Below are 23,142 nucleotides of genomic sequence, written 5' to 3'. Positions count from 1 at the left end.
TGCGCCGACTTAAGAATAATCAATCAAATTATGAATTTCTGCACATTGCACTGTTTGTTTGCAAGCCAGTTTGTGAGAATCGCAACTCCATTTTATCGATGTTTCAGCATCTGGCTGAAACTTACAAGGTTTATTTCTATATGTAGATGAAACTATTTTGCAAAATATTGGGATGTGGAGAGAGGGGTAAAATAGATCTCCAAATATAAATAATGTTACGAAACAAGATAATCGTAACCACACTTCTTAGATTTGATTATTCCGACCCAACTGGCAACTAATCTAGTGATTTTGCTAGTTTGCTTCGAAATTCTTCCAAGCTTAGTATTTTTATGGTTTTTTATCTGTCAACAATTAAATCCTTCACAATCTCTCAATCTCAAAAAATAACGTGAACTAGTCAACTAGTCATGTCATATTATAATATTCCGTCATTTCTATAAACTCCCGTTAAAAAATATTGTTCCACCAAAATATATTCCCACCAGTTTCTCCATGGTGACGTCTTAATTGCAAGAACGATGCATGGTTCAAGAAGGACGTAAAGCAGAATCCAATGCTTCAGCTAGTTTCCATCCATTCGGAAGTGAGAATATTTGTTTTGGTACTTTGTTTGTTACATTGGTACTTCAAAACGGTAGTCTATTCCTCGGTGAAAAAAGCAATAGATAGATTTCTCAAAAAGTATTGCAAGCTGTTACTACCCAAGTACTACTTCTTAGCAAACCACACCTTATGGTTGGTTGGAAATATGTTCATATAAGGTTAGCAAAGATTTCAAGAGAAAAAGGCTGATATTTAAGGCATCCTTTTTACAATCAACTACACAGTTTTGTTGAGTTACTCAAGCACTTTCAGGTGATGTCAATTAAGCCGAGAATAAAACAGTTTTGCTTGGTAATCCTTAAATTAATTGATTAAGCGATCTACAATTTACATACTTTATCTATGAGTGTAGAAACGTGTAGAAACATGAGGGGTGTGTTTTCAAATCGTCAGACAATTGATATACTATCCTATTCAGTAGTATACACATTACATTGTTACGCTCTCCTTGTAAAAAAATCAGCTCGTTGTAGCAAAAAAAAAGGTTTCTCCCGTATTGTGCCAAATGAATTCGGAACTTTGTTAAACTTTGGAGTGTTTTTTACACAGTTGTGTAAACATAGAATCGAGTTTATTCCATTACCTATGAGATAAAATTGTCCAACTCTTGAAAATATATACACCCGATTAGAACTGGTATAGTCCATTCAGTCAAACATTTGGTTTAGATTGTATCTCTGTTATATTAGCTAGCAGTTTGAAGGTTAGTAATTCAAAATGTATGAATGGTACACGGTTTGACGTTTTTGCACAATAATCTTTGGTTTATTTGGTTTAAATTGATAATGATGGAGGATGAAAAAGAGTTATGAATACCACACAATCGTTACAAGCTACAAAAACAAGCCTATGGTAACCTGATGCAAGTAGGTACAAAAAAAAATAATCTGAGAAGTAGCTCCACCAACAAGCTACACAGATAAAAATATGTTGTGATTTTAAATGGATTTCCATGCACATATTTGGAGCATGCAAATAAACGCAACATTCAATCGATCTTACTATTCTTTTAAATCGAAATAAATTTAAACGGTGGTTGCTTGTAAAGTTCAATCAAATTGAATTTGATATCGAATGTTAATTCGTTTGATGGGTTCAGCTGCAATTTTACACCTCGTTGAATTTTCAAAATTATTTGCTGTGTATGTTTAAACGTTACGAAATTGCTCATTTGCCGTTAAGAATAATTGTTTTTTTTTCGCATAGCTGTGAAAGCAACATCAGTACCGGTACCACAGTAATTATAGCTGATTAAAAAAAAACAACAAGCACTTTCGTTGAATCCGTTCATTTTTGTTTCAGTTTGCGAAGAACGTGCTAATGTTTAAGGAACTTATTTTGGTCCTATTTTACTTCTGTTGAAAATTGTTCTGCAAATAGTTTGCTATCTAATATAGATCAGCGAAGGATATACATATCTATTGAGACGAAAAATATAGATGAATTGAAAGGAAGAAGAAACAGTTTTTTAAAACTTATGTATTTTCTGCTAGAACTCACATAAAAAAATTAAGTATGTTTTGACATTTATTTTTAAAGGACTATTTTACCCTACACTCCCCTAATGAAAAATTAAGATTTTTAATTTCAACTTAGACAAAAAAGTTTGGACAGTTTCCCCCAGATCGGAAAACATCAACTTAAGTAGGGTCAAAATTTGTGCGAACTTTCTTTTGAACAAACAGTGTTGCAGAAAATTGCGATTTTCTTAGAAATTCTCGAGTTGGCGCTTCTACATTATATATGAGATGAAAGCTCTTTCGTTCCTTAATTGCCTTAAGGGTTTAGTTTTTTATCCTAGATCTGTTGGTGAAAAATATTCCCTTTGGAAAAACGACCATTTTATCGAAAAAGTCAATTTTCTCCTAAAGTAAACAACTTTATAACCCTATTAAGCACTTGGTATAAAGTACTAATTGAGTAGAAAAACGTGCAAAATTTAAACAAAATCGGTCACTCATTGCCAAAGTTATTGCATTTTTGTTTTTGGCGATTTTTTAACAATAATTTTGAAGGGCCGTTTTACCCCACTTCCCTCAATAAAAAATCTGAAAATTTGCAAAATGCCTTCTCTTACATATATGAACATACCCTGAAAATTTCATCCAAATCGGAGAATATCGATACAAGAGGGGGTCGCGCTTCTCGCGAACTGGCTCTTAATTTATTTTGAGGCACAATGACGATTGCCATCAAAATTTTAGCGCGAATTTTTTTTTCTTCACATTCCAAAAAGGCTGCGAAATTCGGTTGTGGGCACTCTTATTGGTTCGTTTATGGGCGCCCTAATTTTATTGATAAATAATTCAATATCGTTTTAGTTGTCCCTTAACTTATTTTTAATAACGTTGTTATTTAGATTTTTTTATTTTATTATTTAGACATAATTGATTGGAATAATGAGTTTATTTAATATTTTTGTTCTTTGAGCATGTCGTTGACCGATTTGCTCGCAACAAGTTGCATTCGACGGGGAATCCTTTCCCATTGCTTCCAATTGAAAATTGGTCAGATAGGACTATGGGATCAAAATGTATGGTCAAAATGTTATTTTTGTAATGAACGGCACTGTTACCGGTAGGGTGATAAATCAGGATTTTTTTGACAGTGATGCATACCAATAAAACGTAAATCAATGAAAAATTGAAGCCCGTTTACCTAAATTTCTATTTTAGACCTTTATGTGATTTTTTCAACATCCCCCTTAATGCACCGAGGAAGGCATCAACACTGCTAGGTGGATTGATTTGAGATTTTTAGTGTCTCCTGGCTATCAGAATGAATAAACCATTCCTTGTCTTCAAATCTGGGTGGTTTTTATTAATGCTTCTTCATTTTTAGCTAAGTTTTCATGGGTGACCGCAAAATAGAAATGTCCAAAAATGTCAAATTTTCTAAATTGTCAATATTTTTTTCAAATCGATGAAATCATACTAATTTCTTTGCTAGTAGTAAGGTTATACGTCTAGCTTTCCATTGCTATACAAATGTCGGCATAAGATCAACCAGGGCCAAAGTTATGGACCAAACACAAAAGGGTGCCAACACAACCGAACCTCAACCCAACCGAATCTCCTCCTTCTTTTAGGACATGCAAGTTGGAGCTTCGAAGTGGGGGTCACTCTTCAGTAGAGACTCTATCTTTGTAGATTATGTAGTTATCTGGGAGTGCTTGAATTACGGATATGGCAAGATTCAGGGCGCTTGCCGCATTGAAGGTAACTCTGCCAATGGAGACCCGGAATGCCATCATTGACAAATAGTTTTGTTTTATTGATTTCCTCGAGCTATAATTATTGCATTAAATAAATAATAATAAATAATTATAAAGCATTTGGTAGTTTTCATACAAAATGATCATGTTTGAGGATCAAAATATCGACTTCTATATCTTAATTAAAAATTGGTTTGAGAAACTGTTGTCTTCCTTTTACTTCCACTAATTTTTCCTCACAAATTAGTGGAAGTAAAAGGAAGACAACAGTTTCTTAAACCGTGTAACATTTTCCCCTAAGACGCTCGCAAATAATTTATTAATACAAATTTAGGTCATTTTAGGATGAGATTGCAAAAATGTTCTCAATCTAATCGCTAGAAATTGAGATTTTAATCCTCAAACATGACCATTTTGTATGAAATTCAGTGAATGCTTTATAATTCAAAACCAAATATTCAAAACGACTTATCTGCTTTTGTAAACAAAGATTCATACGTATACGAGACTCGACATCTGAGGTCTTCATATTTTTAAAGCAGCAGTTTCATGTGGGATGGAAATGTTTTGTTCAAGTCTGTGTATGCTAATGAAGTGCTGACCTGAACTCCGGAAAACTTCTGTGATCATGGCTGTGCTCCAGATGGTTATATGGATCAAAGAAAGACCGTTCATAGTACGGAGCATACAACGATCAATCATAAATGATTGCAGTGGATCATTGACAGGTAGCTCATCGAACCTCAACGCAACAGGGCCGAAAGTCAAGACCTCCCAAAAATGTGGAACCGATAACGATTACCAAATATTTTGTAATTTTTCTCCGTTAATCAATGTGCAGGTATTTTCCAATTATATTCCGTAAATGACCAGCCTAATACATTCATGTCGGGAGGAAGTCACCTAATTGCGCCATCCCATAATGACTGCAGCGAACAGCAAACACATCATCGCCGTTGTCGTGTTACGCAACTACCGTGCCAAAAAGAAGCAAAACAAAATCCCATCCATGTCTAAATTTTACGACTGCTGCAGCAGCAGCAGCAGCACCGAAGACCTACGTACATCATCGCGACCACTCAGCAGTCCCATTCTGCTTATGGTCTTTGTTTTCAAAAACGTCGAGTCAGTAGGTACGCGTTAAGTCTCATCATCCATCAACTCTAAACAACCACCGAGCACAAGCCATCATCACCGTTCGTCGGTCCGGTAGATAAGTGTTGAGGAGTGGACACTACCGCCAGTCAGGGTTGCATCTACTGCTGCTGCAATCCTCCTTCTAAAATGGAATAATAATGGCTCCATCGCAGAGGCAGAGCGCCATCCACCTCGTGCTGGTCTTGTAAACCGGAAGGGGTTGTGCGACAAGGAACGGAGAGGCTAGCCGATGATGAACATTCGAAGACTTCCGTTGATCGTTTTTTTTTTGTGACTTAACATTTCCAGATTTGGAACCTTATAGGATCCGGGCACTCTTCACTACTACATCTGATGTATGGCGAATTTCGCAAGTAAACAGAGATTTTACCGGCGTGCTGAGGGCAACATTTTGCAACGGTATCGTTGCAGTAATAGAATTGTGTGCATACCGAAATAAAAATATCAAAACTGAGAAATAAGCAATGCAATACGACTCGCGGAGAAAAAGAAAAAACAGCATCAGAATAAATATTGAAAACGAAAATGTAGCGAACGAAGAGCAGAACGGGAGATAGCGTTTACTGCGAATTCCGCAGTATCATAGGGTGACGATTTTGATTTTCATCATCTTCTTAATTTGTTTCAAAAAAATTTGTTATGTTTCAATTTGACATGGCCTAATTTTGCTTAACAGTTGTGTTTGTTATCTTTGTACAAGATTTCTTTATCCTCATCATGCTTCCTTCCTTATAATTGTTATTCCCAGATGCAAATATAATCAATTAGTCAACGATTTTCCAAAAATATATGAGGAAAAAAACAACCAGACCAATTTAGATCAAAATCCATTGCCATCATCTGATCATTTGCCAATAACCTGTTGTTTCGAAAAGTGGAAATGCAACAAAATAAAATCGCGAGAAGACGGCAATCGTTTAGGTATAGACAAGAAGGTTGGATCGTGCGACGCGAGTATCACGATGCGGCGACGACTGACGGTGAGAGAACGGAAACCTTGGCGCGACGAAGACTGCAACGACGACGACGACGAGCCCTTATGATCAGAAAAAGTGGGTCCCGCACGGCGAAAATATCAAAGAGCAAATGTTAAGTAATAATCAATTTAATGACACCGTCGTCGTCGTCGTCGTTGTCATCGCCATTGCCGCCGGTTTTCCGATGGTGGATGATGGGAGGATCGAACCAGCGAACAGTTGTTGCGATTTTTTCCTCTACAGAATGAAAGAAACTTACTCGCGAGAATTTTGCGATGCAAAGTGGCTCTGAAAACAGATGAAAGACGCTGGGAGAGCTAAGAATGCATCGTGCATTGCATCGGGAGTGAGCAGACGAGTTAGCAGACAAAGAAATCGTAAATCGATCGTACGGACATCTGTTGCGCTGCTATTTGATTGGTGGAAGAAGGAAGTCTTGATGAGCATGAGGAGACATACGATGGTACTGGCTGGAAAAAGGTTCATCAATATTGTTGCAGCGTGGTTCATGCGCTAGTCGTGACGGTTTCGTGATGCAACCGGCTGATGGTATTTCCTTTTGCGGTTGTTGCCGAGAGAACTCTTTGGAATGCTTTTTACAGAAGCTGAAGTTATTTAATTCAGTTTTTTAGCATCCTTCCAAAATTGTTTGGGTGGTACAATGCTATTGATATTATAAAACTGCTCAGAACGCACAGTTGTTATCATTTTAGGCATATCGTAATTACGATATTCTTTGTAAATTGGAGTCATGGGTATCACTAACTTTTTATCCTTTGTTATCAGTGATCAAGGTGGAAGTAACCCTTGATATCTAACAATCTAAGATAAATATGACAACTCATGGTCACATTAATGTTTACTGTAGTGGCGTTCCGGGTAGACTCATAGTTGTTATCATTTTTCAATTGAATTAATTTTTCATCTAGCCTTCACGCTTCCAAAAATAAAGCTTTCCAAACTTGTAGAAAAAGCTACTAACTAATCTTCTTGGAAAACGTCTCTATTCTCCCAGAAGAAGCATTCCAAACTTCCATAAAAAGCTTTCTAATTGTTTAGAAGAAGCTTCCTAAACTTCCAAAACAAGCTTTCTATGCTTCCATGAACAAAAAAACACTCGAAGCTCTCCACCAGAAGCTTTTAAACTTTTACAAGAGTGTTTCTCAGCTTCATTATAAAAAGCCTTCTAGGCTTCCAGAAGAAGCTTTCCAAGCTTGCGGAAAAAGCTTTCTATGCTTCCGAAAGAAGCTTTCTCAGCTTCCTTAAGAAGAATTCTCAGTTTCCAAATGATGTTTTCTAAATTTCCAGAAAAAACTTTCTAAGCTTCTAGGGAAGTCTTCTAAGCTTTTAAGAGAAGCTTTCTAAGCTTCCAGAAGAAGCTTTCTAAGCTTCCAGAAGAAGCTTTCTAAGCTTCCAGAAGAAGCTTTCTAAGCTTCCAGAAGAAGCTTTCTAAGCTTCCAGAAGAAGCTTTCTAAGCTTCCAGAAGAAGCTTTCTAAGCTTCAGAGAAACTTTCTAAACTTGGAAGAAGCTCTAAACTTCCAGAAAACTTTCTAAGCTTTCAGAAGAAGCTTTCTAAGCTTCCAGAAGAAACTTTCTAAGCAGAGCTTTCTAAACTGGAAGAAACTAAGCTTCCAGGAAGCTTAAACTCAGGAGCTTTCTAAGCTAGGCTTTCTAAGCTTCCAAAAGAAGCTTTCCAGAAGAAGCTTTCTAAGCTTCCAGAAGAAGCTTTCTAAGCTTCCAAAAGAAGCTTTCTAAGCTTCCAGAAGAAGCTTTCTAAGCTTCAGGAAGAAGCTTTCTAAGCTTCAGGAAGAAGCTTTCTAAGCTTCAGGAAGAAGCTTTCTAAGCAGAAGAAGCTTATCTTCAGGAAGAAGCTTCAAGCAGAAGTTTCTAAGCTTACAAAAACAAGCTTCCAGGAGAAGCTGTCAGCTTCCAGAAGAAGCAAAGCTTCCAGGAAGAAACTTTCTAAGCTTCCAGAAGAAGCTTTCTAAGCTTCCAGAAGAAGCTTTCTAAGCTTCCAGGAGAAGCTCTAAAGCTTCCAGGGCTTTCTAAGCTTCAGAAATGGCTCCTAGGTTCCCAGAAGAAGCTTTCTAAACTCCAGGAAGCTTTCTAAAGCTTCAGGAAGAGCTTTCTAAACCCAGAAGAAGCTTAAAGCTTCCAGGAGAAGCTCCTAAGCTCCAAACTCTAAACTTCAGAAACTTTCTAAGCTTCAGGAGAAGCCTCTAAGCTTCCAGGAGCTTTCTAAGCTTCCAGGAGGCTTTCTAAGCTTCCAGGAGGCTTTCTAAGCTGGGAGGCTTTCTAAGCTTCCAGGAGAAGCTGGGCTCTAAGCTTCCATGAGCTAAACTTCCAGGAGGCTTTCACTGGAGAGCAAAGCTTCAGGAAACCTAAGGAGGCACAAGCTTCAGGAGGCTTTCTAAAGCTTCAGGAGGCTCACAAGCTGGGAGCTTTCTAAGCTTCAGGAGCACAAGCTGGGAGGCTCTGGGCAGGAGGCAAGCTCAGGAGAAGCTTTCTAAACTTCCAGAGGCTTTCTAGGCTTCAGGTGAGCTTTCTAAGCTTCAGGTGAGCCTAAAACTCCAGGAGAGCTTTCTAAACTCAGGAGGCTTTCTAACTCAGGAAACTTTCTAAGGTTCCAGGAGAGCTTTCTAAACTGAAAGGCTCTCAAAGGTTCAGAGGCAAAAAGCTGGAAGGAAGCTTCAGAAGCTGGAAGAAGCTTCAGAAGCTTCAAACTGGAAGAGCTGAAGCTGGAAGCACAGAAGCTGGAAGGCTTCAGAAACTGGAAGCTTCAGAAGAGCTGAGCTGGAGGAAACTGAGCTGGAGGAGCTGGCTCAGAGGCTTCTGGAGGAGGCTTCAGAGGCTCAGAGGAGGCTCAGGCTGGAGGAGGCTCAGGCTGGAGGCTCAGGCTGGAGGAGCTGGAGGCTGGAGGCCAGGCTGGAGGCTCAGGCTGGAGGAGCTGGGCTGAGGCTGGGAGGAGGCTGGGCTGAGCTGGGAGGACCAGAGCTGGAGGCTGAGGCTGGAGGAGCTGGAGGCTGGAGGCTGGAGGCTGGGAGGAGGCTGGGCTCAGGAGGAGGCTGAGCTCGGAGGAGCTTCCAGGCTGGAGGAGCTCAGGCTGGGAGGAGCCAGGCTGGAGGCTCAGGCTGGAGGAGCTGGGCTGGAGGCTGAGAGGAGGCTGAGGCTGGAGGCTGGGCTGGAGGAGGCTCAGGCTGGGAGGAGCTGAGGCTGGAGGAGCTGGAGGCTGGGAGGAGCTGGGCTGGGAGGAGCTGGGCTGGAGGCTGGGCTGGAGGCTGAGCTCGGAGGAGCCAGGCTGGAGGAGCTGGAGGCTCAGGAGGCTGGGCTGGAGGAGCTGGAGGCTGGAGGAGGCTGGGCTGGAGGAGCTGGAGGCTGGGAGGCTGGAGGCTGGAGGCTGAGGCTGGAGGAGGCTGAGGCTGGAGGCTGAGGCTGGAGGCGCTCAGGAGGAGCTTCCAGGCTGGAGGAGCTGGGCTGGAGGAGCTCCGGAGGCTGGGCTGGAGCTGGAGGCTGGAGCTGGAAGCCAGGAGGCTTCAGGCTGGAGGAGCTGAAGCTCAGGAGGGGCTGGGCTGGAGGAGGCTGGGAGGAGCTCTGGAGGCTGGCTGGAGGCTGAGGCTGGAGGAGCTGCTCCAGGAGGCTCAGGCTGGAGGCTGGGCTGGAGGAGCTGAGGCTGGAGGAGCTCAGGAGGCTGGGAGGAGCTCAGGCTGGGAGGCCAGGAGCTCAGGAGGAGGCTGAGGCTGGAGGAGCTGGGCTGGAGGAGCTGGAGGCTGGGAGGAGCTGAGGCTGGAGGCCCAGGCTGGAGGAGCTGGGCTGGAGGAGCAGGAGCTGGAGGAGCTGGAGGCTGGAGGAGCTGGAGGCTCGGAGGAGCTGGGCTGGGAGGAGCTGAGCTGGAGGAGCTGGAGCTCGGAGGAGCTGGGCTGGAGGAGCTGAGGCTGGAGGAGCTGAGGCTCGGAGGCTGAGCTCAGGCTGGAGGAGGCTGGGCTGGAGGAGCTGGAGGCCCAGGAGGCTGAGCTGGGAGGAGCTGAGCTGGAGGAGCTCAGGCTGGAGGCTGGAGGCTGGAGGAGCTGGGAGGCTCAGGCTGGAGGCTGAGGCTGGAGGAGCCCAGGCTGGAGGCTGAGGCTGGAGGCTGGGCTGGGAGGAGGCAGGCTGGAGCTGGGAGGCTGAGGCTGGAGGAGCTCAGGCTGGAGGAGCCAGGCTCAGGAGGAGCTGGGCTGGAGGAGGCTGGGCTGGAGGAGCAGGCTGGAGGAGCTGAGCTGGAGGAGCCCAGGCTGGAGGAGCAGGCTGGGAGGAGCTGGAGGCTGGAGGAGCCAGGCTGGAGGAGCTGAGCTGGAGGAGCTGAGGCTGGAGGAAGCCTGGAGGCTGGAGCTGAGCTGGAGGCTGAGGCTGGAGGCTTCCAGGCTGGAGGCCAGGCTCAGGAGGAGCTGGAGCCAGAGGCTGGAGGCTGAGGCTGGAGCTGGGCTGGAGGAGGCTGGGCTGGAGGAGCTGGAGGCTGGAGGAGCTGGGCTGGAGGAGCCAGGCTGGAGGCAGGCTGGAGGAGCTGGAGGCTGGAGGAGCTCAGGCTGGAGGCTGAGCCCAGGAGGAGGCTGGGAGGGGCCCAGGCTGGAGGCTGGGCTGGAGGAGGCTGAGCAGGAGGCTGAGCTGGAGGAGCTGGAGGCTGGAGGGGCTGGCAGGCTGGAGGAGCCCAGGCTGGGAGGCTGGGCTCGGAGGAGGCTGGAGGCTGGAGGAGCTCAGGCTGGAGGCTGAGGCTGGGAGGAGGCTGGGCTGGAGGCTGGAGGCTGGAGGAGCAGGAGGCTGGGAGGCCAGGCTCGGAGGAGCTGAGCTGGAGGAGGCTGAGCTGGAGGAGCTCAGGCTCAGGAGGCTGGGAGGCTGGAGGAGCTCCAGGCTGGGAGGAGCGAGGCTGGAGGAGGCTGGGCTGGAGGCTGGAGCTTCAGGCTGGAGGAGGGCAGGCTGGGAGGAGGAGCTGGCTCGGAGGAGGCTGGAGGCTGGGAGGAGCTGGAAGCTGGAGGAGCTGGGCTGGAGGAGGCTGGAGCTGGAGGCTCAGGCTGGAGGCTGGAGGCTGGAGGAGCTGAGGAGGCTGGAGGAGGCTGAGGCTGGAGGAGCTGGGCTGGAGGCTGGGCTGGAGGCTGAGCTGGGAGGCCAGGCTGGAGGAGGGCTGAGCTGGAGGCTCAGAGCTGGAGGAGGCTGGAAGGCTGGAGGCACCAGGCTGGAGCTCCAGGAAGGCTGGAGGAGCTGGGAGGCCTGGAGGAGCTGGAGGCTGGAGGAGCTAGGCTGGAGGGAGCTCCAGGCTGGAGGCCAGGCTGGGAGGCTGAGCTGGAGGAGCCAGGCTGGAGAGGAGCCAGGAGGAGGCTGAGCTGGAGGCCCAGGCTGGAGGAGCAGGAGGCTGGAGGCTGGAGGCTGGAGAGGAGGCTGAGCTGGAGGAGCTGAGCTGGGAGGAGCTGAGGAGGAGGCTGGGCTGGAGGAGCTTCCAGGCTGGAGGAGCTGGAAGCTGGAGGCTGGAGGAGCACCAGGCTGGAGGAGCTGGAAGCTGGAGGCTGAGCTGGAGGAGCCAGGCTGGGAGGAGCCAGGCTGGAGGAGCTGGAGGCTGGAGGCTGAGGCTCAGGAGGCTGAGCTTCGGAGGCTGGGCTGGAGGAGCTCAGGCTGGGAGGCTGGGCCTGGGAGGAGGCCAGGCTGGAGGAGCTGGAGGCTGGAGGCTGAGGCTGGAGGAGCTGGGCTGGAGGAGGCTGGGCTGGAGGAGCTGAGCTCAGGAGGAGCTGGGCTGGGAGGCTCAGGCCCCAGGCTGGAGCTTCCAGAAGGCTCAGGCTTCCTGGAAGAAGCTTCCAAGCTGGAGAAACTGAAGCTGAAGAAGCCTTCCTGAAGCTTCAAGCTTCTGGAGCTTCCTGAAGAGCTTCCAGCTGGATGGAAACTTCCAAGCTTCAGATAAAGCCAAGCTGGAAGAAGCTTCAAGCTTCCAGAAGAAGCTTCAGAAGCTGAAGAAGCTTCAAGTTTCAGAAGAAGCAGAAGCTTCAGAAGCTTCAAGCTTCCAGAAGAAGCTTCCAAGCTTCCAGAAGAAGCTTCCAAGCTTCCAGAAGAAGCTTCCAAGCTTCCAGAAGAAGCTTCCAAGCTTCCAGAAGAAGCTTCCAAGTTTCCAGATGAAGCTTTTCAAGCTTCCAGAAAAAGCTTTCCTAGCTTTCAGAAGAAGCTTCCAAGCTTCCAGAAGAAGCTTTTCATTCTTCCAGAAAAAGCTCTTCAATCTTCCAGAAGAAGCTCTTCAAGCTTCCAGAGAAAAGCTCTACAAGCTTACAGAGGAAGCGCAACAAGTTTCCAGAAAAAGCTATTTAAGCTTCCAGAAAGAGCTCTTCAAGCTTCCAGAAAAAGCTATTTAAAATTCCAGAAGCACCTTTTCAAGCTTCCAGGAGGAGCTTTCTAAGCGTCCAAAAGTACATATGGAAAAAAAAATTCTGCTTCTATAAAAAGTTTTACAAATTCCCAGAACAAGCTTCCTTAAGCTTCTTAAGCTTCTAGAAGTTGCTCTGCAAGCTTCGCCTACATATGGAAACTACTTTTAAATGGATCCAGGATGCTTCAAATGCACCTTCATATGTACTTCTCTCATACAATGCTCCAAGGTATGCCTGCATCATTAACATGATGGAATATACTCGAACAAAGTTCGCAAAACGCTTCCCTCCGAACGATTGCAAAACCCGAGTGCTTCCAAATCTTCCACTGATTGCTGTCAAATCTATGTGACCGCAATTCGCAACAAAAAGTTCCAATCTTTAACCAACCCCCCAAATTAATGGCACCGATCGTCATCAACAATGCCCCATCAACCATCTCGCGCTCATCTCGCGTATTGCCTAGCCTAGGAGAACCCCAACCAAACGACCTTCGCTTACCCGCTAGAGTGCGTTGAACCTACACGCTGCGCTGGAAAGCCTCTAGAAACCTCCCGAAAAAAAATGCCATGCCACTCAACGAAAACCACCGACCATCATCCTCCAAAAGGCAACGCGTGCACCGAAACGCATCAATAAAGAGCCTCCATCATCATCATCGCATCACATCGCCGCCGCGAGCAGATTCGGAGATTGCAACATAACTGCGGAGTCGCAAACTTGTCTACCTCTACTTCTTCGGCTCACAGTTTAAGCAGCCATCCAAAACGGTGGTACTGATGATGGTGCCGGTAATTTTGCATCATACCGCGGAGAGCATCTGGCGGAGAGCAAGTCAGTATGTCAGTTAAGCACTTTTCCAATTGTTTTTGCTCATGTTGCCGAAAAAAATGGTGGCTTGTCGGCAGATTCATCTGCGGTGTGATTTGGCGCTTCTGAGCTTTTTTTAAAGCTGAAAATTTCTGGGATTTCTGCAGATTCATTTAGCTAAAAATAAGAATTTAGTATTATGAATTTAATTAAGAAATAAAAATCTGTCGTTCTAATTTATCTTTTTATGTCTTTTTTAATGCAATGTAAGCACCTATACATGTAATAATTTCAGACTCACTATTTAATACTTCTATCATCTTGTAGATTATCTTCACATTTCAACATAGGAATCTTATTGACACATATGCACAAGCATTTATAAGCGTATCATTGATTTTTTTTTGGAAATCAAAATAGTATGATGGTTGAAAAGTAGAGAATATTCTCCATTGGAAGAAATCCTAGACCTGGTTAAAGAATCATATTACCAATCGATCGCCTTAGCCTACAAGGCAAACTGGAAACCTTTATTTAAAGCTTTATTACCGTGACTTTCAGTCGGAGACTAGTTCGCCTCTTGAACTGAAAACCTAATGAAAATAATTTGAAATAAGGAAAATTATTGAATTGGACTGGAAAATTATTTACTAGTCCTGACCAGCGCCAAAATATAAATAAATATTTACTCTCAACCAAGTCAAATGTAAATGACAATTGTAAAATTATTTAGTTTTTGTTAATTGAATTTGGTTGTAGAAAAAAAATAAAGCAGATTCTACAGCGTTCTCACAAACTGTATCGAAAAGTAAAAAAGCATCCACTGTTGATGATGGAGACCTTGAGCTACTGCCGCTGGCTGCTTTTGCTGCTGCAGGTCGTGAAGAGATTACCCAAAACCGACCACCGAAACAACGAACGAAACCAAAACAACAACCACAGCCATTCAGTGGTCCGGCCAACAGTGGTGACTTTTATTTTTCTCTCATTTTTTGGAGGCTGATCGTTGAACCCCCCACAGCTGGCTGGTTGATCGATTGACCAATACTCGGAATAGATTCTCACCAGCAGCGAGCGGTGTGCGTCCGCAGTGACCGCGAGTCCGGCCGTTGCCATCATCTCCAAATGCCACCGAAATGCACAAAAACAATAGACCAAACTGCGAAAAACAGGAAAATTGTGCAATCGGCTAATGAAAATTTGGAGGTGCAGCAATCGAAACGAATCACAGTGGTCGGTCAGTTTCATTCGGGGCTGGCTGCCCGGGGTTTTTCGGATTCTGGGGGGTCGATGCACGGGGATCGCAGCCGCTTAAGGTCTTGGAAGGTTTTGGGTATATCGTGACCATGCATGGCCGATCTTTTCACATGATGATCATGTGATAGGAAATTTGGCATTTTTGTATTTTTTTTTTTTGGCTGTTTCGGTTGAAGTTGAAACCGGAAAATATTATGTAAGCATCTAACTTTGGTTGTCTATAATGTCGGATAAATTGGTCATGCTATTTGATTCTGGCTTTAATTTTCCTAATATAGGGAACGTTTCTCAATCTCCTAAATTAAAGAAATTTTCGTAGTTTCTCGATGGTAAAATAGCAGTACCGCGCTTCATACAAGGCAACGAAGGTAAATAAGTTTGATATATTTTTGTGTGGAAAGATGTATGTATGGTGAATTCGATTAGTACGTGGCAGTAACTGTTGAACGTTTTAATGCAATGTTGATGTACGACGAACCTCTGTGCATTGATTGTGACAGTGATGTGAAGAAAAGAAAACTGTGAGAATTTTACTAGGGTCAATAAAAAAGAAACCGGTTCCCAAGTCAATTGATTTTTCGTAAGTTTTGATAATGTTCATAATCACTTGTTGGTAGTGTTCGAATTTTTCTTGTCCAAGGCATCGAGTGCTTCTTCTGTAAAAAGTGTTAATTCCGGTTATCAAATTAAAGCACCAATTAAAAACCAGAAATGCTTCATTGGAAATGAGATGTTTTGTGATTCTGAAATTGTTTTACTTACATAAAAACTACTTGAATGTTACCAGAAATGAATAAATCAGCAATTTGGAAATAAAAAATTAGATTGAGATTGAGTAGCCAGTAATCACTGACTTTAATAATTTTTATCATCCCAATATCATTTTTTTCAATTTCATTTTCATCGAATTCAATTCAATGGAAATTCATCTGAACTTTCAACGGAAATCCATCCGAATTTTCAACGAGAAGTCATCCGAGTTTCCAACGAAAATTCGTCCAAATTTTCAACGCAAATTGAATTCATTCAAATTTCCAACAGAAAATCTTTCGAATTTCCAAAATAAATTCATTCGAATTTCTAACGGAAATTCATTCGATTTTTCAACGCAAATTTATTCAAATTTCCAATTTAAGATTCATTCGAATTTTCAATGGAAATTCATCCGTATTTCCATCGAAAATTTATCCGAATTTCCAACGGAAATTCATCCAATCTTCCACGGGAATTCATCCATTACATTTTCAACGGAAATTCATTCGGATTTTAATGGAAATTCATTCGGATTTCCTAAGGATATTCATTCGGATTTCCTAGAAAATTTATTCGGATTTCCAGAGGATATTCATTCGGATTTCCAAAGGAAATTCATTTGAATTTCCAAAGGAAATTCGTTCGAATTCCAAAGTGCAATTCATTCGAATTTTCAACGGAAACTCATTCGAACTGAAATTCATTCGAATTTCCAACGGAAATTCATTCGAATTTCCAATGGAAATTCATTTGAATTTTCAACGGAAATTAATTGGAATTTTCAACGGAAATTCATTCGAGTTTCCAACGGAAATTCATTCGGATTTTAATGTAAATTCATTCGGATTTCCTAAGGATATTCATTCGGATTTCCTAAGGAAATTTATTCGGATTTCAAAGGAAATTCATTCGGATTTCCAAAGGAAATTCATTCGAATTTCCAAAGGAAATTCATTCGAATTCCCAAGTGAAATTCATTCGAATTTTCAACGGAAACTCATTCGAACTGAAATTCATTTGAATTTTCAACGAAAATTCATTTGAACTTTCATTGGAAATTCATTCGAATTTACAACGGAAATCCATTCGAATTTCCAACGGAACTTCATTCGAGTTTCCAACTTCCGTCATTCGAATTTCCAAAGGAAATTCATTCGAATTTCCAAAGGAAATTCATTCGAATTTCCAAAGGAAATTCATTCGAATTTCCAAAGGAAATTCATTAGAATTCAAAGGAAATTCATTTGAATTCAAAGAAATCCATTCGAAATTCCAAAGGACATTCATTCAATTTCCAAAGGAAATTCATTCAATTTCAACGGAAATTCATTCAATTCCAACGGAAATTCATTCGAATTCCAAAGGAAATTCATTCAAATTTCCAAAGGACATTCATTCGAATTTCGAAAGGACATTCATTCGAATTTACAAAGGAAATTCATTCGAATTTCCAAAGGAAATTCATTCGAAATTCCAAAGGAAATTCATTCGAAATTCCAAATGATACTCATTCGAATCTTCAACGGAAATTCATTCGAATTTTCAACGTAAATTCATTCGAATTTCCAACGGAAACTCATTCGAATTTCCAAAGGAAATTCATTCAAATTTCCAAAGGAAATTCATTCGAATTTCGAAAGGACATTCATTCGAATTTACAAAGGAAATTCATTCGAATTTCCAAAGTTATTCATTCAATTTCCAAAGGTAATTCATTCGAATTTCCAAAGGAAATTCATTTGAATTTCCAGAAGAAATTTATTCAAAATCCCAAAGAAAATTCATTTGAATTTCCAAAAGAATTTTATTCGAAATTCCAAATAAAATTCATTCGAATTTTCATCGAAAATTCATTCGGATTTCCAACGGAAATTCATTTAAATTTCCAACGGAAATTCGTTTGAATTTCCAATGGAAATTCATTCGATTTCAACGGAAATTCATTCAATTTCCAACGGAAATTCATTTGAATTTCCAACGGAAACTCATTTGTATTTCCAACGGAAATTCATTCAATTTCAACGGAAATTCATTCAATTTCAACGGAAATTCATTCAATTTCAACGGAAATTCATTCAATTTCAACGGAAATTCATTAGAATTTCAACGGAAATTTATTAAATTTCAACGGAAATTCATTCAATTCAACGAAAAATCTTTCGAATTTCTAACGGAAATTCATTCGAATTTCCAACGGAAATTCGTTCGAATTTCCAACGGAAATTTATTCAAATTTCCAAAGCAAATTCTTTCGAATTTCCAAAGCAAATTCGTTCGAATTTCCAACAGAAATTCAATCGAAGCTCCAACGGAAATTCATTAGAATTTCCAACGGAAATTCATTCAAATTTCCAACGAAAATTCATTCGAATTTCCAACGGAAATTCATTCGAATTTTCAACGGAAATTCATTCGAATTTCGAACGGAAATTCATTCGAATTTCCAACGGAAATTCATTCGAATTTCCAACGGAAATTTGTTCAAATTTCAAAAGCAAATTCGTTCGAATTTCCAACGGAAATTCATTCGAAGCTCCAACGGAAATTCATTCGAATTTCCAACGGAAATTCATTCGAATTTCCAACGTAAATTCATTCGAATTTCCAACGTAAATTCATTCGAATTTCCAACGGAAATTCATTCAATTTCAACGGAAATTCATTCAATTTCAACGGAAATTCATTCAATTTCAACGGAAATTCATTCGAATTTCCAACGGAAATTCATTCAATTTCAACGGAAATTCATTCAATTCAACGGAAATTCATTCAATTTCAACGGAAATTCATTCAATTTCAACGGAAATTCATTCAATTTCAACGGAAATTCATTCGAATTTCCAACGGAAATTCATTCGAATTTCCAACGGAAATTCATTCGAATTTCCAACGGAAATTCATTCGAATTTCCAACGGAAATTCATTCGAATTTCCAACGGAAATTCATTCGAATTTCCAACGGAAATTCATTCGAATTTTCAATGGAAATTCATTCGTATTTCTAACGGAAATTCATTTGAATTTTCAACGGAAATTCATTCGAATTTTCAACGGAAATTCATTCGAATTTTCAACGGAAATTCATTTGAAGTTTCAACGGAAATTCATTCGAATATCCAACGGAAATTCTTTCAAATTTCCAACGGAAATTCATTCGAATTTCCAACGGAAATTCATTCGAATTTCCAACAGAAATTCATTCGAATTTCCAACGGAATTTCATTTGAATTTCCAACGGAAATTCATTCGAATTCACAACGGAAATTTATTCGAATTTTCAACGGAAATTCATTCGAATTTCCAACGGAATATCATTCGAATTTCCAACGGGAATTCATTCGAATTTGCAACGGAAATTCATTCGAATTTCCAACGGAAATTCATTCGAATTTCCAACGGAAATTCATTCGATTTTCCAACGGAAATTCATTTGAATTTCCAACGGAAATTCATTCGAATTTCCAACGGAAATTCATTCAAATTTCCAAAGCAAATTCATTCGAATTTTCAACGGAAATTCATTCGAATTTCCAAAGGTAATTCATTCGAATTTCCAACGGAAATTCATTCGAATTTCCAACGGAAATTCATTCGAATTTCCAACGTAAATTTATTCGAATTTCCAACGGAAATTCATTCGAATTCCTAACGGAAATTCATTCGAATTTTCAACGGAAATTCATTTGAAGCTTCAACGGAAATTCATTCGAATATCCAACGGAAATTCTTTCAAATTTCCAACGGAAATTCATTCGAATTTCCAACGGAAATTCATTCGAATTTCCAACAGAAATTCATTCGAATTTCCAACGGAATTTCATTTGAATTTCCAACGGAAATTCATTCGAATTTCCAACGGAAATTTATTCGAATTTCCAACGGAAATTCATTCGAATTTTCAACGGAAATTCTTTTGAATTTCTAAAGGAAATTCATTCGAATTCCCAACGGAAATTCATTCGAATTTCCAACGGAAATTCATTCGAATTTGCAACGGAAATTCATTCGAATTTCCAACGGAAATTCATTCGAATTTCCAACGGAAATTCATTCGAATTTCCAACGGAAATTCATTCGAATTTCCAACGGAAATTCATTCAATTTCAACGGAAATTCATTCAATTTCAACGGAAATTCATTCAATTTCCAACGGAAATTCATTCGAATTCAAAGGAAATTCATTCGAATTTCCAACGGAAATTCATTCGAATTTCCAAAAGAAATTCATTCGAATTTCCAAAAGAAATTCATTCGAATTTCCAAAAGAAATTCATTCGAATTTCCAAAAGAAATTCATTCGAATTTCCAATGGAAATTCATTCGAATTTCGAACGAAAATTCATTCGAATTTCCAACGGAAATTCATTCGAATTTCCAACGGAAATTCATTCGATTTTCCAACGGAAATTCATTTGAATTTCCAACGGAAATTCATTCGAATTTCCAACGGAAATTCATTCGAATTTCCAACGGAAATTCATTCAAATTTCCAAAGCAAATTCATTCGAATTTCCAACGGAAATTCATTCGAATTTCCAACGGAAATTCATTCGAATTTCCAAAGGTAATTCATTCGAATTTCCAACGGAAATTCATTCGAATTTCCAACGTAAATTCATTCGAATTTCCAACGGAAATTCATTCGAATTCCTAACGGAAATTCATTAGAATTTCCTACGGAAATTCATTCGAATTTCCAACGGAAATTCAATCAAATTTCCAACGGAAATTCATTCGAATATCCAACGGAAATTCTTTCAAATTTCCAACGGAAATTCATTCGATTTTCCAACGGAAATTCATTCGATTTTCCAACGGAAATTCATTCGAATTTCCAACGGAATTTCATTCGAATTTCCAACGGAAATTCATTCGAATTTCCAACGTAAATTCATTCGAATTTTCAACGGAAATTCATTCGAATTTTCAACGGAAATTCTTTTGAATTTCTAACGGAAATTCATTCGAATTCACAACGGAAATTCATTCGAATTTCCAACAGAAATTCATTCGAATTTCCAACGGAAATTCATTCGAATTTCCAACGGTAATTCATTCGAATTTCCAACGGAAATTCATTCAATTTCAACGGAAATTCATTCAATTTCAACGGAAATTCATTTCAATTTCCAACGGAAATTCATTCAATTTCAACAGAAATTCATTCGAATTTCAATGGAAATTCATTCAATTTCAACGGAAATTCATTCTGAATTTCAACGGAAATTCATTTCAATTTCAACGGAAATTCATTCGAATTTCAACGGAAATTCATTCAATTTCAACGGAAATTCATTCAATTTCCAACGGAAATTCATTCGAATTTCCAACAGAAATTCTTTCGAATTTCCAACGGAAAATAATTCAAATTTCCAAAGGAAATTTATTCGAATTTCGAAATGACATTCATTCGAATTTACAAAGGAAATTCATTCGAATTTCCAAAGGTAAATCATTCGAATTTCCAAAAGAAATTCATTCGAATTTCCAAACATTTCATTCGAATTTCAAACGGAAATTCATTCGAATTTCCAACAGAAATTCATTCGAATTTCCAACGGAATTTTATTCGTGTTTCTAACGGAAATTCATTCAAATTTCCAACGGAAATTCATTCAATTTCCAATGGAAATTCATTCGAATTTCAACGGAAAATCATTCAAATTTCCAACGGAAATTTTTCGAATTTCAATGGAAATTCATCTCAATTCTCAAAGGAAATTAATTCGAATTTCTAAAGGAAATTTATTCCAATTTCAAAGGAAATTCATTCAATTTCCAAAGGAAATTCATTCAATTTCCAAAGGAAGTTCATTCAATTTCCAACTGAAATTCATTCAATTTCCAACGAAAATTCATTCAATTTTCAACGGAAATTCATTTTAATTTCCAACGGAAGTTCATTCAATTTCCAACGGAAGTTCATTCGAATTTCCAACGGAAATTCATTCGATTTTCCAACGGAAATTCATTCGAGTTTCCAACGGAAATTCATTCGAGTTTCCAACGGGAATTCATTCGTATTTCTAACGGAAATTCATTCGAATTTCCTACGGAAGTTCATTCGAATTTCCAACGGAAATTAATTCGAATTTCCAACGGAATTTCATTCGAATTTCCAAAGGAAATTTATTCGATTTTCCAAAAGAAATTCATTCGAATTTCCAAAGGAAATTTATTCGAATTTCCAAAGGAAATTTATTTGATTTTTCAACGGAAATTCATTCAATTTTCCAAAAACCATGCAATCATGCAAACATGCAAGTGACTTCAACGCTGTTGAAGCGATGATCCCCTTCCTACTTTGTGACCAAATAATCTCTGAATTTTCCCAATCTTACAAAACACGCCAGTTTTAGATTTTAGAGGTCGAGAACTCCAAATGCAACACATGAGCATCGCGAATACAAACTTTTTGTTGCTTTTGTTTTGATGAACCTTTCCTTGATCGCGTATAACAACAACTTGTTTTTCGCTATTCAGTTACCTAAATAAAGATTGTTGTTGAAAATTTGTTAAATGGATTAAATTCACTGCCTTTCTATTTGTAAACATGCTTCCTAACCATTGAAAAAATTGGAATTGTTTCTTATAACGTTACGCTCAAATATCATAGCCTGATACTGATTTACAACACGTTTAATTATTTTTATAATAACATTTGAATCAAACTACTAACTATATATTTGCATTATAATAACACTTCAAAAGTGTGAAGCTCATTTAATAAAAGATTCCCACATATTGTGAATTTATTTCACTACTCTTGATTAATTTGTCCTACTTATAATTCAAATATGTGTAAGACTTAATCGAGGTGAAGTCTTTTCAGATTTGATTGCATGTCAAAAAGATTCGCTGTCAGAAGTGGGATTCGAACCCACGCCTTCAGAGAAGACTACGACCTGAACGTAGCGCCTTAGACCGCTCGGCCATCCTGACTTGCGTACTAGCCGGAGCGGCAACTCGCGATGTGTCGCTGAATATTCGTTTAGATTAAGCATTTTTGACGCGTTTATTTTCCGCCGTTAGAGACCTGCTCCGCCTAATCACCATTGCGCACGCTCGTCAATCACCGCGGGTCGGACGTACCTAGTCGTCGTCGTCGTCGCCGTAAGCTGCTAGATTGAGAGAGTGGCTGTTTATCACAATTAAGCCGCTGCTGTTAGGAGGCACACATAATTGAAGCAGCTATTTATGACCAACCGGTGGGAAAATGCAATCAAACACTGGCTGACCCACTCGTTCGCCCCGTGTCGTGTCTGTTCTTGCCGTTCGTTGGTTGGGATGGAAGTTTGTGATATTTCCTCACAGCCAGCGCTAGAGACAGCTCGAGGTTGTTTGGTAGCGGGCTCATCAAATCGCGCAGTGCATTTTTATCAGTTATCAGTACTTAAGTCTGGGTAGGTTTATTAGTTAGCAGTTGACTTGAGTTTCCCTTTCGCTGCACATGCGTGAGCGCTGTGCGTATCGTCGTTACACCGTTTACTCGCCTGTTCCAGTGTCGTCGAGTATACACCGGAGAGATAAGCGGCATTAGCTACGCTACACACTCGCGCCGGAATCTAAGTCAAGGTTCGGTCTACTTCTGGAATTATTATAAACGAACTGTCTGGCGTTATGAATGCGTTATTGGTTGACAGGGTCGTATTCTGAAGTGTTGTTTGCGGAAGAATATTGATGGATTTTCCGGAAGCAATGTAGGTCAAAAGCATTTATATTTCCCAGTTGTCACATCGTTGAATTTACTCTGGAACATTCTATTCAGAAGATAGAAAATTGTCAATGTCCAGAGGTTTTTCCTCTGAATGTAGATTGCTTCATTTGCCGTTCATTTCATGTCATGTTGATGCTGCCCCTAGCCTACAACATCTATGCCTAGAAGCAGCTTTCAGAGTTTCTAAGAAAGTTAGACTTTAGTACTCCAACTTTGCTACTTATTCTGCAGGGTGATCAAAGCAATGTAAAAGTTTCTGAGATCCTGAGTTT

General features: G+C 40.7%; 1 non-coding gene across 1 annotated transcript; it reads right to left on the bottom strand.

The window, feature by feature from the left end:
• Positions 1–22,012: 22,012 nt before the first annotated feature.
• Positions 22,013–22,095, bottom strand: Trnal-cag (transfer RNA leucine (anticodon CAG)). The gene has a single exon. It is a non-coding gene; the product is annotated as a tRNA-Leu (tRNA).
• Positions 22,096–23,142: the final 1,047 nt, after the last annotated feature.

This window comes from Armigeres subalbatus, chromosome 2 (assembly GCF_024139115.2).
Source record: "Armigeres subalbatus isolate Guangzhou_Male chromosome 2, GZ_Asu_2, whole genome shotgun sequence".
In the NCBI taxonomy this organism is placed as follows: domain Eukaryota; kingdom Metazoa; phylum Arthropoda; class Insecta; order Diptera; family Culicidae; genus Armigeres; species Armigeres subalbatus.
Note: the sequence above shows the minus strand (reverse complement) of the source record. Positions and strands in the feature narration are given on the sequence as shown.